At 44.5% G+C, this 14,186-nt stretch overlaps 1 non-coding gene across 1 annotated transcript; it reads left to right on the forward strand.

Moving 5' to 3' along the window:
• The first annotated feature begins 6,478 nt into the window (after positions 1–6,478).
• On the forward strand, positions 6,479–6,550 carry TRNAT-AGU (transfer RNA threonine (anticodon AGU)). The gene has a single exon. It is a non-coding gene; the product is annotated as a tRNA-Thr (tRNA).
• Positions 6,551–14,186: the final 7,636 nt, after the last annotated feature.

A 14,186-nucleotide genomic window follows, 5' to 3' on the forward strand; every position in this document is an offset into this window, starting at 1 on the left:
TGACTAGTATTTGTATCCCGCGAGCTGCAAGTCTCTCCCGCAGAGCGGCAGCATTGCGGGCAGCAACAAGGCGGTTCACTCTCGCCTGCCGCTCGTCCACCACATGCTCCTGACGAGTGCGACGGCGTTCCCGACGAACGGTGTGCCGGCCACGCCACGCAATAGCCTGTTGACGCTCCCAGTGGCTCGCTCTTCTTCGGGTTTCGACGATTCGAGTAACTCGGTCCATAGGAGGGGTATATGTTATTGTCCTTTGATGAGATTTGACTAGACCCATCAATTTCATATACGTGATGAGTCAAAAATATGGTGGTATTTAGTAAAGATAGAAACAGTTAACATATATAGTGGTGTTATGTAGTTAAGATAGAAACAGTTAACATACTCTGGCTAAGATAGAAACCTAAGGACATAAGGAACACAAAGGTGTTGCGAACATGTCATGAATTTGAGATGAACATAAGCGTAGTGGACATTCAATGATAAAGGTGAGGATGGGCTTAACTTATGGTGAAGAAAACGGTGCATTAAACAAATAATGAACATTAGGTAGTAATGAACATGTCATGTCACGTAAATGTGTGGTGAACATATGATGAACGAAAGGGTGTAGTGAAGATGTATTGAACATAAGTGGGTAAAGAGCGTATGATTAACGTTATAGTGTGGTGAATATTAAGTCATGAACATGATGTAGGGCTTAGCAGATGATGAACATAAGGGTTTAGTGAACAGATGATGAACATAAAGGGTGCAGTGATCATATAAATGAATAAATAGATAGAATTGTAGATTGAGAGATTTATTATTTTCTTAGGCGAAAGGTCCTTGTTTCCAAGTTTTGGAGAAACTGAAGTACCTTTCAATGGAAACATGAAGTAAAAAGCATAGAAATTTAACGTTTTCCCCGGTATCGCCTCTCCAGTCTGCTATCTGCTTGTGACTTCGCGATGACCTGCATGTGTCGGAATGATATAAGGAAGAAATAGCAAGGAATGATTAAACAGGAAAGCGATGGAAACGAAGAACATTTTCTCCCAGGATCGTGGTGGTGGAGGTGTTGGCCAGGGTGGTGGCTGGAGTTGTCTGTCGGTCCGTCAGGTGTGATGATGGCGGCACGTCTACAAGGGACGGGTGGCGGGCGGATGATGGACATCTTCCCTTTACTTCCCTACGAATGATATTCATTATTTCTATTTCTCAAGCGCTGAACTTTAAATACTGCAGACTTGCCAGCCATGTCACAGCCGGTTGGAAGGTATGTAAACCACAGACACACTTAGAGAGGGCGTTAGTGTGAAGATAGATTTATAAACCCGCCATATTTCGCGAGTAATATGCAGCAATATGATCCTTCCCCCTGCAACACTAGTACAGCCAGCCATGGTCATCACTGCAGAAGGAGACACCCTTCAACGCATCTTCACTACACCTTGAACCATACGTCACCTTCAACCCTCAACAAATGCACAGCGGAACTACAACCCTGTTGTAGGGTTTGACCTGAGGCCAACCTCACTACATGCTTATCTTCACTACAACCGAAAGACAAACAGACAGACAGACAGTCAGACAGAGGGCGTGAGAGAGAGAGAGAGAGAGAGAGAGAGAGAGAGAGAGAGAGAGAGAGAGAGAGAGAGAGAGAGAGAGAGAGAGAGAGGAGGTAAAACAATTGATATCGATTGAGATAAAGATAGAAAGAGAGAGAGAGGAAAGAAAGTGAGGAGAGAGAGAGAGAGAGAGAGAGAGAGAGAGAGAGAGAGAGAGAGAGAGAGAGAGAGAGAGAGAGAGAGAGAGAGAGAGAGAGAGAGAGAGAGAGGGGGAAAAGCCACTGATATTGAAAGAGATAGAGAGGGAGGGAGAAGAAAGAAAGCGATATATATATATATATATATATATATATATATATATATATATATATATATTTTATATATAAATATATAAAATATATATATATAAAATATAAAAATATAAATATATATATATTATATATATAAAATATATTATATATATAAATATATAAATAAATAATATATATACCCGCTTTTCTTTTTCCCCTCCCTCTCTATCTCTTTCAATATCATGGTTTTTTCCCCCTCTCTCTCTCTCTCTCTCTCTCTCTCTCTCTCCTCTCCTCTCTCTCTCTCTCTCTCTCGCTCTCTCTCCTCTCTCTCGCTCTCTCTCTCTCTCTCTCCTCAATTCTTTCCTCTCTCTCTCTTTCTTCTTTAACTCAATCGATATCAATTTTTTTACCTCCTCTCTCTCTCTCTCTCTCTCTCTCTCTCTCTCTCTTCTTCCCTCTCTCTCTCTCTCTCTCCTCTAAATTTTCCCTCTCTCTCACGCCCCGTCGACTTTTCTGTCTTCTTTTTTGCTTCGGTTGTAGTGAAGATAAGCATGTAGTGAGTGGCCTCGGGTAAAACCCCAACAACAGGGTTGTATTCCCTTGCATTTGTTGAGGGTTAAAGGACAAAGGGTTCAAGGGTATAAAAGACGTTGAAGGGGCTCCTTCTGCAGTGATGACCAGGCTGCTGTACAAGTTTTCAGGGAAGGATCATATTGCTGATATTACTCGCGAAATAGGCGGGTTTATAATCTATCTTCAACTACGCCCCCTCTAAGTGTGTCTGGGGTTTACATCCCTTTCCCAAACCCGGGCGTGACATGGCGGCAAGTCTGCAGTATTTAAAGTTCAGCGCTGAGAAAAGAAATATGAATATCATTCTAGGGAAGTAAAGGGAAGATTCCATCATCCCCCCGCCACCCCCACCCCCAACAAAGACAGAAACCAAAACCAACCATAAACACTAAAAAACACTCGCCCCCCCCCGTTTTTAATCCCCCTGCTATTCTTCCTTAAATCATTCGCCCCATGCGGGGCAACGGGGAGCACAAGCGATAGCAGACTGAGAGGCGATACGGGGAAAACTTAAAATTCAAACTTTTAAATTCATGTTCCCAGAAAGGTACTTCATTTCTCCAAACTTTGGAACAAGGACCTTTCGGGGGCCCAAAAAAAAATAAATCTCAAACTACATTCTATCTTTTTATTTATTTATATGATCACTCCCCTTAAAAATTTATCACGTTCACAAAACCCTTATTTTCACATCTGCTAAGCCCTAATCAAAGTTTTATGACTTAATAATCACCCCATATAACGTTATCCCTACGCTCTTTACCCCCTAAAATTTAATACACTCACTACACCCTTTCGGGCATCATATGTCACCACACTTTTTCGTGAACGACATAACAATACTCCTAAATATCTTATTTTTTTAATGCACGTTTTCTTCACCATAAGTTAAGCCATCCTCACCCTTTTTCATGAATGCCACTACCTATGTTTACCCAAATTCATTACATGTTCCAAACCCCCTTTGGTTCCCCTTTTGTCCTAGGTCATCTTAGCCAGAGTATTTTTAAATGTTTCTATCTTAACTACATAACACCACTATAAAGTTAACTTTTTCAATCTTAAATAAATACCACCATATTTTTTTACTCAACCCCGTAATGAAATTGATGGCTATCAAAACTCATCAAGGACAATACATATAAACCCCCAAAGGGCCGGTTACTCGAAAAAATCCAAAAACCCCAAGAAGAGCGAGCCACTGGGACGTCAACAGGCTATTGCGTTGGGGTGGCCCCCCACACCGTTCGTCGGGAACGCCGCCACCGTCAGAGCAAGTGGTGACAGCGGCAGGCGAAGTAACCCCCTTGTTGCTGCCCGCATGCCGCTCTGCGGAGAGACTTGCAGCTCGCGGGATACAAATACTATCACCTGTGGGACCCTTGGGAGACTCCCCAACCCCGTGCAACAACCCACCACCAAACTGCAGTCGAGGCCAACTAAACAACACCAACTGCATCCCCCCCACTCGTGGCCACCCCACACCCCCACCAACAAACATCCCCCCTTCCATCGTGCCCAAACCCCAAAAACCACAATTGCATCCCTCCCTCCCCTGTGGCACAACCCACACATCCATCAACTAAAATCCCCCCTCCACGGGGGCCCAACCCACCACTCACCAACTGCCTACCCTTCCTAACGTGCCCGATCTCACTGAGGCAGCCCTTTAAAAAGACTATCCTCAGCGGGGACCATTAAGAGGAATCAATCGTTTCCGATATTGGCGAGGGCGGCAATGGATCATTCAGCTCGTCGCTTCAATTATGAATAATGTCCTAAAAACCATGAGAAAAACGACGCGATACGCTCTCCTTCGCGAAGCTGACTTTTCAGATCTACTGTCCGGCGCTGAGGGCCCTTTGGGTCAAGGGTCGGCTTCCATCCCCCAAGACCCCGATGTCCTACACTGGTCAAAACTACGCACTACTTAAAAAACGCAGCGGCGGGAAAGGTTATTGAGTCCCCATCTCTTTGGGAAAGAACTTCAAAAAAATTTTTATAAGGGGTCTTTCCCATCTTATTTCAAGAGATAAGTTACCGTAACCCAGACCCCACAGGGCCATTTCTTCCAAAATCACGACAAACGTCTGAGCATTTACCTGGTGACGTGCCTCCTATAACAGGTACCCACGCAAAGTCCTGATACCCCGAAATCATTGAGGGAAAAGCCTTGCTCCCCTAACGACGTCACCCCTTTCGGTAACCCTTTGCCCATTGGCTGAGAACAGAGGACACGAGTCCGACACCCGCCTGGGCAGCTTTCCATCTCCCACTGATATGACCAATCCAGCCCCCCCATTCTGCTTTCTTTGATCCGAAAACTGAAGGTCACCCGCAAGTCCAAACAGAAACAGGGGAGAGGCGACATCGGGAAAATTTTTGAATTTCATACTCTTTTTACTTAAATTGCCCATAACCCACGCCCCCGCCTGGTTCAGACTTGAGGTCATCGCGGAGCCCCCCCAAGGGCAGATATAAACAGTACTAAAGAGAGTGCGTCGGGGAAAACGTTAAATTCTAAAAACCTTTTAAACTTCATTTTACATGAAATGTACTTTAATAACCCCCAAACTTGAACAAGACTTCGCTAAGAAAATAATAAACCTCTCAATCTATAATTAGTGGGTAAAATGCCATCTGCGGCTAGGGTGCCCTGTTGGGAATACCGTGTAGACCCCTTGCCACCAAAGTAGACAAAGGGGTATTCGAGTACATATATTCGAATAACGTTATTTTTCCTATTTTCCCCATCCCCAAAGCCTAGTGGAAAAATTTTTTCCCTCCCTAAAAAACAAGGGCGCCGGTTCGATCTGGCTGTTGATTTATAAAAAAGTATTATGAGAATGTAGTATGTATTATTAAATTAATAAGTAAAGGAGTAATATATATACCATAAAATAAAACACAAATAAAAAAATTTAAATCCGCGTGAACTTAGAAAAAATCATTTAAGAATAAACCCTAAAGTATTTTTCAGAAAAAAATCTATATTGATATAAAAAAACCCAACAAACAAAATTTTATAAACCCAAGCTCCCTTAATGACAAATAAAGAATAAGATATGTGAAAATCAACAATTTTTTTACTCACAAAACGAAATACATAACCCAATAATATAAACATCAAAGTTATAAAAAAAAAAGCCCTCTCATGACGAGCACTAAATTATCGGCGAATCCCCGGGAACACCTCTTGAAAACTATGCAGACCCGGGGTAGAGTGGCTAGGGTAGAAGCAATTCTCCACTTAACTGACTAAGATATTTAAGGATAAGGCAACACAAACCACATACATCGATTGAAGGATGAAAACAGGGATGAAACATCTATAACTAGAAGATAAAGATACAAAGATGATGAAATAACCCACCCGGGAAACAGTAGCACCTTGGTAATGGACCACCTTTGTATTGCTTGATCCTTACAACCCGACAACTAATACAAAAACTTAGGTATTGTCCCTCAGGAAAACTTTTATGAATAATTATAAAAACATATATATGTTAGATATACACTATCTCTAGAATATATCTTTACCTGGGACGTGTAACACTTGTGTGGATGGACACAACTTTGTAATGCATGATCCATTACACGAAATGAACTTCACTAACGAAGAGTTATACAACGCGTCGTTGAAGAACATTAATCAAATACCTATACTGAATTTTTATGTTAGATAAAAGACATTTCTTGATAGTAAACATAAGAAATGATGACGAAAGATAAGAGACGTAGAGATAAATGTTTTGTTAAAAGATCAAATACTCCTGCCTTAAACTAACTCCTTGTATTGCATTTTCTTTTAGATATCACAAGGAAAATATATTTTGTGGTTTGTTTATATATATGTTTATGTTTGTCACAACTTTTTTATTCTTTAATCTTTTATGATTCAGGTTTAAGGATCTTGGTTCTGAACAACCATTATAATGCAACACAATACATATTTATCATAAACAAATCATTTATCACAATAACCATTATGTTTGTACCAGATTCTTTAAGTCCTCAATTATGTTTGCTCATAAATAAGAAATTTTTCCGCCACTGATAAGTGGCTCCGTGGTGTAGTGGTTAGCACATCTGTCTAGTAAACAGCTCATCCGGGTTCGATTCCCGGCGGAGCCTTTGTTTTCAGTATTCAGGATCGGAACATATATGACTGTGGTAAACCATCATCCGACACCACTGACCTTCATCATCCAGGCCAACAATCATCCAGCAGTGACACATCCACTCCTGCTTGTGGCTGACCTTCATCATCCAGGCCAACAATCATCCAGCAGTGACACGTCCACTCCTGCTCGTGGCTGACCATCATCATCCAGGCCAACAATCATCCAGCAGTGACACGTCCACTCCTGCTCGTGGCTGACCTTCATCATCCAGGCCAACAATCATCCAGCAGTGACACGTCCACACCTGCTCGTGGCTGACCTTCATCATCCAAGCCAACAATCATCCAGCAGTGACACATCCACTCCTGCTCGTGGCTGACCTTCATCATCCAGGCCAACAATCATCCAGCAGTGACACGTCCACTCCTGCTCGTGGCTGACCATCATCATCCAGGCCAACAATCATCCAGCAGTGACACGTCCACTCCTGCTCGTGGCTGACCTTCATCATCCAGGCCAACAATCATCCAGCAGTGACACGTCCACACCTGCTCGTGGCTGACCTTCATCATCCAGGCCAACAATCATCCAGCAGTGACACATCCACTCCTGCTCGTGGCTGACCTTCATCATCCAGGCCAACAATCATCCAGCAGTGACACGTCCACACCTGCTCGTGGCTGACCATCATCATCCAGGCCAACAGTCATCCAGCAGTGACACATCCACTCCTGCTCGTGGCTGACCATCATCATCCAGGCCAACAATCATCCAGCAGTGACACATCCACTCCTGCTAGTGGCTGACCATCATCATCCAGGCCAACAATCATCCAGCAGTGACACGTCCACACCTGCTCGTGGCTGACCATCATCATCCAGGCCAACAGTCATCCAGCAGTGACACGTCCACTCCTGCTCGTGGCTGACCATCATCATCCAGGCCAACAATCATCCAGCAGTGACACATCCACACCTGCTCGTGGCTGACCATCATCATCCAGGCCAACAATCATCCAGCAGTGACACGTCCACTCCTGCTCGTGGCTGACCTTCATCATCCAGGCCAACAATCATCCAGCAGTGACACGTCCACTCCTGCTCGTGGCTGACCATCATCATCCAGGCCAACAATCATCCAGCAGTGACACATCCACTCCTGCTCGTGGCTGACCTTCATCATCCAGGCCAACAATCATCCAGCAGTGACACATCCACTCCTGCTGGTGGCTGACCTTCATCATCCAGGCCAACAATCATCCAGCAGTGACACATCCACTCCTGCTGGTGGCTGACCATCATCATCCAGGCCAACAATCATCCAGCAGTGACACATCCACTCCTGCTCGTGGCTGACCTTCATCATCCAGGCCAACAATCATCCAGCAGTGACACATCCACTCCTGCTCGTGGCTGACCTTCATCATCCAGGCCAACAATCATCCAGCAGTGAAACATCCACTCCTGCTCGTGGCTGACCATCATCATCCAGGCCAACAATCATCCAGCAGTGACACATCCACTCCTGCTCGTGGCTGACCTTCATCATCCAGGCCAACAATCATCCAGCAGTGACACATCCACTCCTGCTCGTGGCTGACCATCATCATCCAGGCCAACAATCATCCAGCAGTGACACATCCACTCCTGCTCGTGGCTGACCACCACATGTTGTGCCTCGTGTGTGAAACATAAAGCCCATCATACAGTCGCCACACATCATTAACACATCTATAGTCGTGCTGCTGGACGAGTCTGAAGGTTTAATTATCGTGCCCTGGCAACCTGCCAGTGCGTCTGGTAGGTTGCCAGGGTACGATAATCAATCCTTCAGACTCGTCCACTGTGACGGTATAAGTGATAGTGAAGTGTGTATGTCAAACATACCACATCATGATGGAGGTTTTATTGATCATTAATGTTTGTGTAGGTGTTGGTGAATCATGTCAATATGTTAAACTACTTACGACTGTGTGACATATATACAGTAGAAACCTAACAAGGCTGCAGGTAGTTACTATGTTGTGGGATAACAAGGCTGCAGGTAGTTACTATGTTGTGGGATAACAAGGCTGCAGGTAGTTACTATGTTGTGGGATAACAAGGCTGCAGGTAGTTACTATGTTGTGGGATAACAAGGTGCAGGTAGTTACTATGTTGTGGGATAACAAGGCTGCAGGTAGTTACTATGTTGTGGGATAACAAGGCTGCAGGTAGTTACTATGTTGTGGGATAACAAGGCTGCAGGTAGTTACTATGTTGTGGGATAACAAGGCTGCAGGTAGTTACTATGTTGTGGGATAACAAGGCTGCAGGTAGTTACTATGTTGTGGGATAACAAGGCTGCAGGTAGTTACTATGTTGTGGGATAACAAGGCTGCAGGTAGTTACTATGTTGTGGGATAACAAGGCTGCAGGTAGTTACTATGTTGTGGGATAACAAGGCTGCAGGTAGTTACTATGTTGTGGGATAACAAGGCTGCAGGTAGTTACTATGTTGTGGGATAACAAGGCTGCAGGTAGTTACTATGTTGTGGGATAACAAGGCTGCAGGTAGTTACTATGTTGTGGGATAACAAGGCTGCAGGTAGTTACTATGTTGTGGGATAACAAGGCTGCAGGTAGTTACTATGTTGTGGGATAACAAGGTTGCAGGTAGTTACGTATTTCCTTCAATTTGTTTGACGTTCAGTTACGTTGCAGTAGTGAGGCATTCTCCAACCTGTGTACAGACAACACCAATCTATGGATATGGATGAAGCTGAGGCATCTATTGTTAGGAATAGGCAACCACGAGAGAGAGAGAGAGAGAGAGAGAGAGAGAGAGAGAGAGAGAGAGAGAGAGAGAGAGAGAGAGAGAGAGAGAGAGAGAGAGAGAGAGAGAGAGAGAGAGAGAGAGTAGCCTGGTGTTAGGGCCAACATAATGTTATGTTTGTGGATGACCATCTGAGGTGAAGGTGTTTTCGTCACCATAGACGACACGTTGCCAGAACTCAGCAGGTTTATCCTCCTAGTGGACCACCTCCTCCTCCATCCTCTCCTCCATATTACGTTAAGGTCCGGCTGGCTGCCCGTCTGGCCAACACACACACACACCACAACCTGAGCAGTTGTGTGCCAGCCTGGGACCCCCTGTGTACCGTGATCCATTGTACATATAACGAAGACATTTACACATCCACTGACCACCATTAGGTCACCAAACCTCGAGAAATGGTTGTTGGTGGTTTGAACAATATCATCATAACTACACAACCCCAGGACAACATCCATGTGCCTCCTACACCTTCCTGGCTGCACTCCATGCAGGAGCAGGGTATGGTACACATCTCTGCAGCAAGATTATTGACTGGACTGTACCATGTCTTTCCTTCCTTACGAAGGATACCGCCTCGCCGAAGATGACTTGCCATTCCCGGTGTAACCACTTACGGGTGGAGTCCGGTAACACATTTTGTATGGCATTATGTGACAGAGTGGAGTAACAATGTTGAAAAATGCTCTGCACTTCCATTGATTATATTGATGTGATCAGGATAAACAGAATTACACACCATAGATATCGAGTGTTGGGATGGAATCAGATACCAAACATAAGTAACTAGAAGGCATAAGGGATCCTAGATTGTGAAATACCTTGACTTAGGATCAGTATCGCCTCCTGTGGAAATACAAAGGAATTCCAACATCAGCAGATGACTGGGTCCTTCCCAGGCTGTTTATGAAGACATCAGTAAGTGACACATTAGTGTGGTGGTCAACGTTACAAGACATACAGATAATTACAAGGAAATAACCAACAAGTTGTCATTATGGAGGCGCCAAGTCCTGGACTTGATCAAACCAACTGTGACACTACGTCTCTACAATACTGCTCTCAACCACTCTACTTGGCAGATAATGTGGACAATACTGTTGAAGAAAAGAAGGAACACAACTTTGTAATACTTGATCAGTTACAAGTGATCAACTTTAATACAAAACTCTAAAACATCGTCCCACACGAGAACTTTTAAAGATATTTATAGAAGACATAATATCTATGTTAGATAGAACGTATTTCTTAAAAATATATCTTTATCCGAGAAGTGTACCACCTGTATGGAGAGACACAGTTATGTAAAACATGATCTATTGTATGAAATGAACTTTGATAACAAAGATACAACGTCTTGCTGATGAACAATCAACAAATACTTACACCAAATTTCAATATTAGATACAAAACATTTTTGCTGGAAATAAACGTAAGAAATGATATTGGGATAAAGGGACGTCAAAATATATATTGCTTATGTTAGGGCGAACTCGGTAGTTGGTGAAGCCACGACACAGAACCAGAGCAGTTATTTTGTACACTGAATATCATCTGCCATGTTTACACTTATGTTAATAATAGTCGAATCATATATATAACCCGGGATTATCATCAACCATTAAAACGAGTTTGGGATGATACAATCTCATTTATACGTATTTCCTGGGCCAGTCTGGTGGACGGTAGCAGATTGAGGTGAGTTTGGCCAATTCTGTCTACATATGTCGTGTTCTTAATTTTATAAAGAATTCAACAGAAGCTGAAGCCATAACAGAGGCCTGACTCTCGTCCCAAGCCTCTCTCTCCTGTCCTGCCTGACTCTCGTCCCAAGCCTCTCTCTCCTGTCCTGCCTGACTCTCGTCCCAAGCCTCTCTCTCCTGTCCTGCCTGACTCTCGTCCCAAGCCTCTCTCTCCTGTCCAGCCTGACTCTCGTCCCAAGCCTCTCTCTCCTGTCCTGTCTGACTCTCGTCCCAAGCCTCTCTCTCCTGTCCTGTCTGACTCTCGTCCCAAGCCTCTCTCCAGTGTGGAATAATTCAGTTAATTAGTTATCATAACGCAGTGGTATATCATGCTACCTTCTCAACCACTGATCTCTCCCTGGCCAGGTAACATACCAACATTGATTAACCCATGTCACCTGCTTTGTAAGAGTAAGTAAGTTTTATAATATCATTCATCAACATTAGGAATGATATAGTCATGGTAAGTCGGGAGGCTGGAGCTTAAGTTTATCCTTACTATTGTCTTTATAACAGAAAGTGAAGCGATGCATGTCCTTGGTGATGGCATGCATGACTTGTTCATGTTCATTCTACCTTGTGACTTTCATGTAAACATTTCCTTCAGGCATATTAATCCTGCAAGGTATTTTTTCTACCTGTTTTCCGCGCTGCGTGTTGCCGGAGGGAGTTGAGGGTGGGGAGGGAGCCTTTGCTTTGCTCTCCGTTTCTTCTACTGCTGTTAAGGGCAATACATTTTGTTAAGTAGTGTTAAGGCCAGACCACCTGGCTGTCTGGTCTGTGTATCTATGTAACTCCAAGCCTTTCTCGCGCCTGGCCTGGCTTTATCCTTAGTTTATCTCTCGTATCAACTCTTGCTGTCGCACTAAACCTTCCTCTCGTATCCAGTCTCTCTCATCCGAAGGCTATCTCTCCTTCACCGTCTCTCTCATCCGATGTCTCTCTCCCGTATCCATCCTAACTCTCATCCCAAGCGTTTCTCTCGTGTCCAGCCTTTCTCACAGCAACTCTCTTCTTCACAGCCTTATGTTTCCTCAACCCCTTCCTTGTGTCCAGCTTCTCTTATCATAAGAGTATGTCTCATTCACAGCATCATTCTCACCCTAAGCGCCCCTCATGTCCAGCCTCTCTCATCCCAAGCCTCTCTATCCTTCAAAGCCTCACTCTCATCCCAGGCCTCCTTCTCATGTCCAGCCTACCTCTCATCCCAGGGGTCTATCCCATATCTAGCATTTCTCATCCCAAGCCTTTCTCTTCTTCAGATCCAGAGTCCCATCCCAAACCTGTCTTTCTCGTCCAGAATAACTTTCATCCCAAACCTCTCTCGTGTCTAGTCTATTTCATCTCAAGCATCTCTTTCTCCTCCACAGCTTCACTCTCCTCCCAGGCTCCTCTCTTGTTAAGCCTCTCTCTCTCTGATCCTAAGCCTCTCGATCATTCACAGCCTCACTCTCATCCCAATCCTCTCTCTCATATCCAGCCTAACTCTTATCACCCCCCCCCCCCCGCCCCTTGCTCCCAACATCACCTTAATCCCAAGTCTCTCTCTCGTGTCAAGCCATCTTCATACCAAGCCCCACTCTCCTTCACAGCCTCACTCTGCTCTCAAACCTCTTCCTTGTCCAGCCCTTCTCATCCCAAGCTTCTCGCTCCTCCACAGCCTCTGTCTCATCTCGATCCTCTCTCTCGTATCCAACTTAACCCTTAACCCAGGCTTCTTTCTCAAGACCAGCCTCTCTCATCTTACCAATATCGTTTTCATTCCAAGCTTTTCTCTCGTCCAGCCTCGCTCTCATCACCAGCCTTTCTCTTTCTTGTCAAGTCTCGCTTTCAACCCAAGTCTTGCTCTGGTGTCCAGCCTCTCTCAAACAAACCTTTCTGCCACACTCAGCCTCACTCTCCTCCCACGCCTCTCTTACCTCCAGCTTTTCTCATCCCAAGCTTCTCTCTACTTCACTACTTTTTCTCACATTCCAAGTATATCTCTCGTGTCCAGCCTCGCTTATGAGAGATCTCTCTCTTACAACTTCAGTCTCCTCCCAAACTCTGGTGTCCAGCATCTCCCATCCCAAGCCTCTCTCTCATGATCAGCCTCTCTCATCACAAACTTCTTTCCCATTCACAGGTTTACACCTCCTCCCTCCCAAGCCTCTCTTTATAACCTCACACAACCCAAGCCTCTCTCTCCTTCAAAGCCTCACTCTCCTGCCAAGCCTCTCTCATCCCAAGCCTCTCTCTCTGGTACAACCCAACCCTTACCCCAAGCCTCTCTCTCCTTCAAAGCCTCACTCTCCTGCCAAGCCTCTCTCTCATTCCCAACCTCTCTCATCGTAAGCCTCTCTCTCCTTCAAAGCCTCACTCTCCGGCCACACATCTTGTGTTCAACCACTCTCATCCCGAGACTTTCTCTCCTACAAAGCCTCACTCTCATCCCAGGCCTCCCTCTCCCTCCCTCTACACCAGCGGTATTTAAACATTTTCAGCGTTGCAGGTCCACATGAATTTGGGGAAGAATTAGAGAAATTATGGAACTCTTTATAATGTGTCCCATTTTCACAATGTTGCTTGAAATCTTACAATTGCAGGTGCCGGGCTACCACAATAACCGCCACCTGATTGCCACTCTCCTGGAGGAGGAGGAAGAAGCCGATGTTGTGATAGTAAACATCACATGATGTATCACTAATGGTCATAAGATCAAACATTATGGCTACACATCCCGACAATCACCAGACTGTGTGTGGCACAGCACGAAGGACGGAGTCGCCCGCCAGTCTTGTACGAAGCACAATACAATATCTCACTACTTCCTGCCGCTTTCAATACTTTCTATCAGTCAAGATACTCACACTACGTACGTACGTACGTACATCGTTCTATTATCCTTTGTACATCTTCACTACTGGCGTTTTGGACCTTATCTGAATGAGTCAGACCAAATGGTTATCAAGGACACAGAACACATTACACTTGTCCACTATCTTTATCTTTCATACTTTATCTTTCATACTAACTTGCCATTATTAAACGAAAGTTTAATAATGGTATGATCGCCCTGATAGGGAAATAACTATTCGAATACTATGTACT

Source organism: Panulirus ornatus, chromosome 70 (assembly GCF_036320965.1).
Source record: "Panulirus ornatus isolate Po-2019 chromosome 70, ASM3632096v1, whole genome shotgun sequence".
Lineage (NCBI taxonomy): Eukaryota > Metazoa > Arthropoda > Malacostraca > Decapoda > Palinuridae > Panulirus > Panulirus ornatus.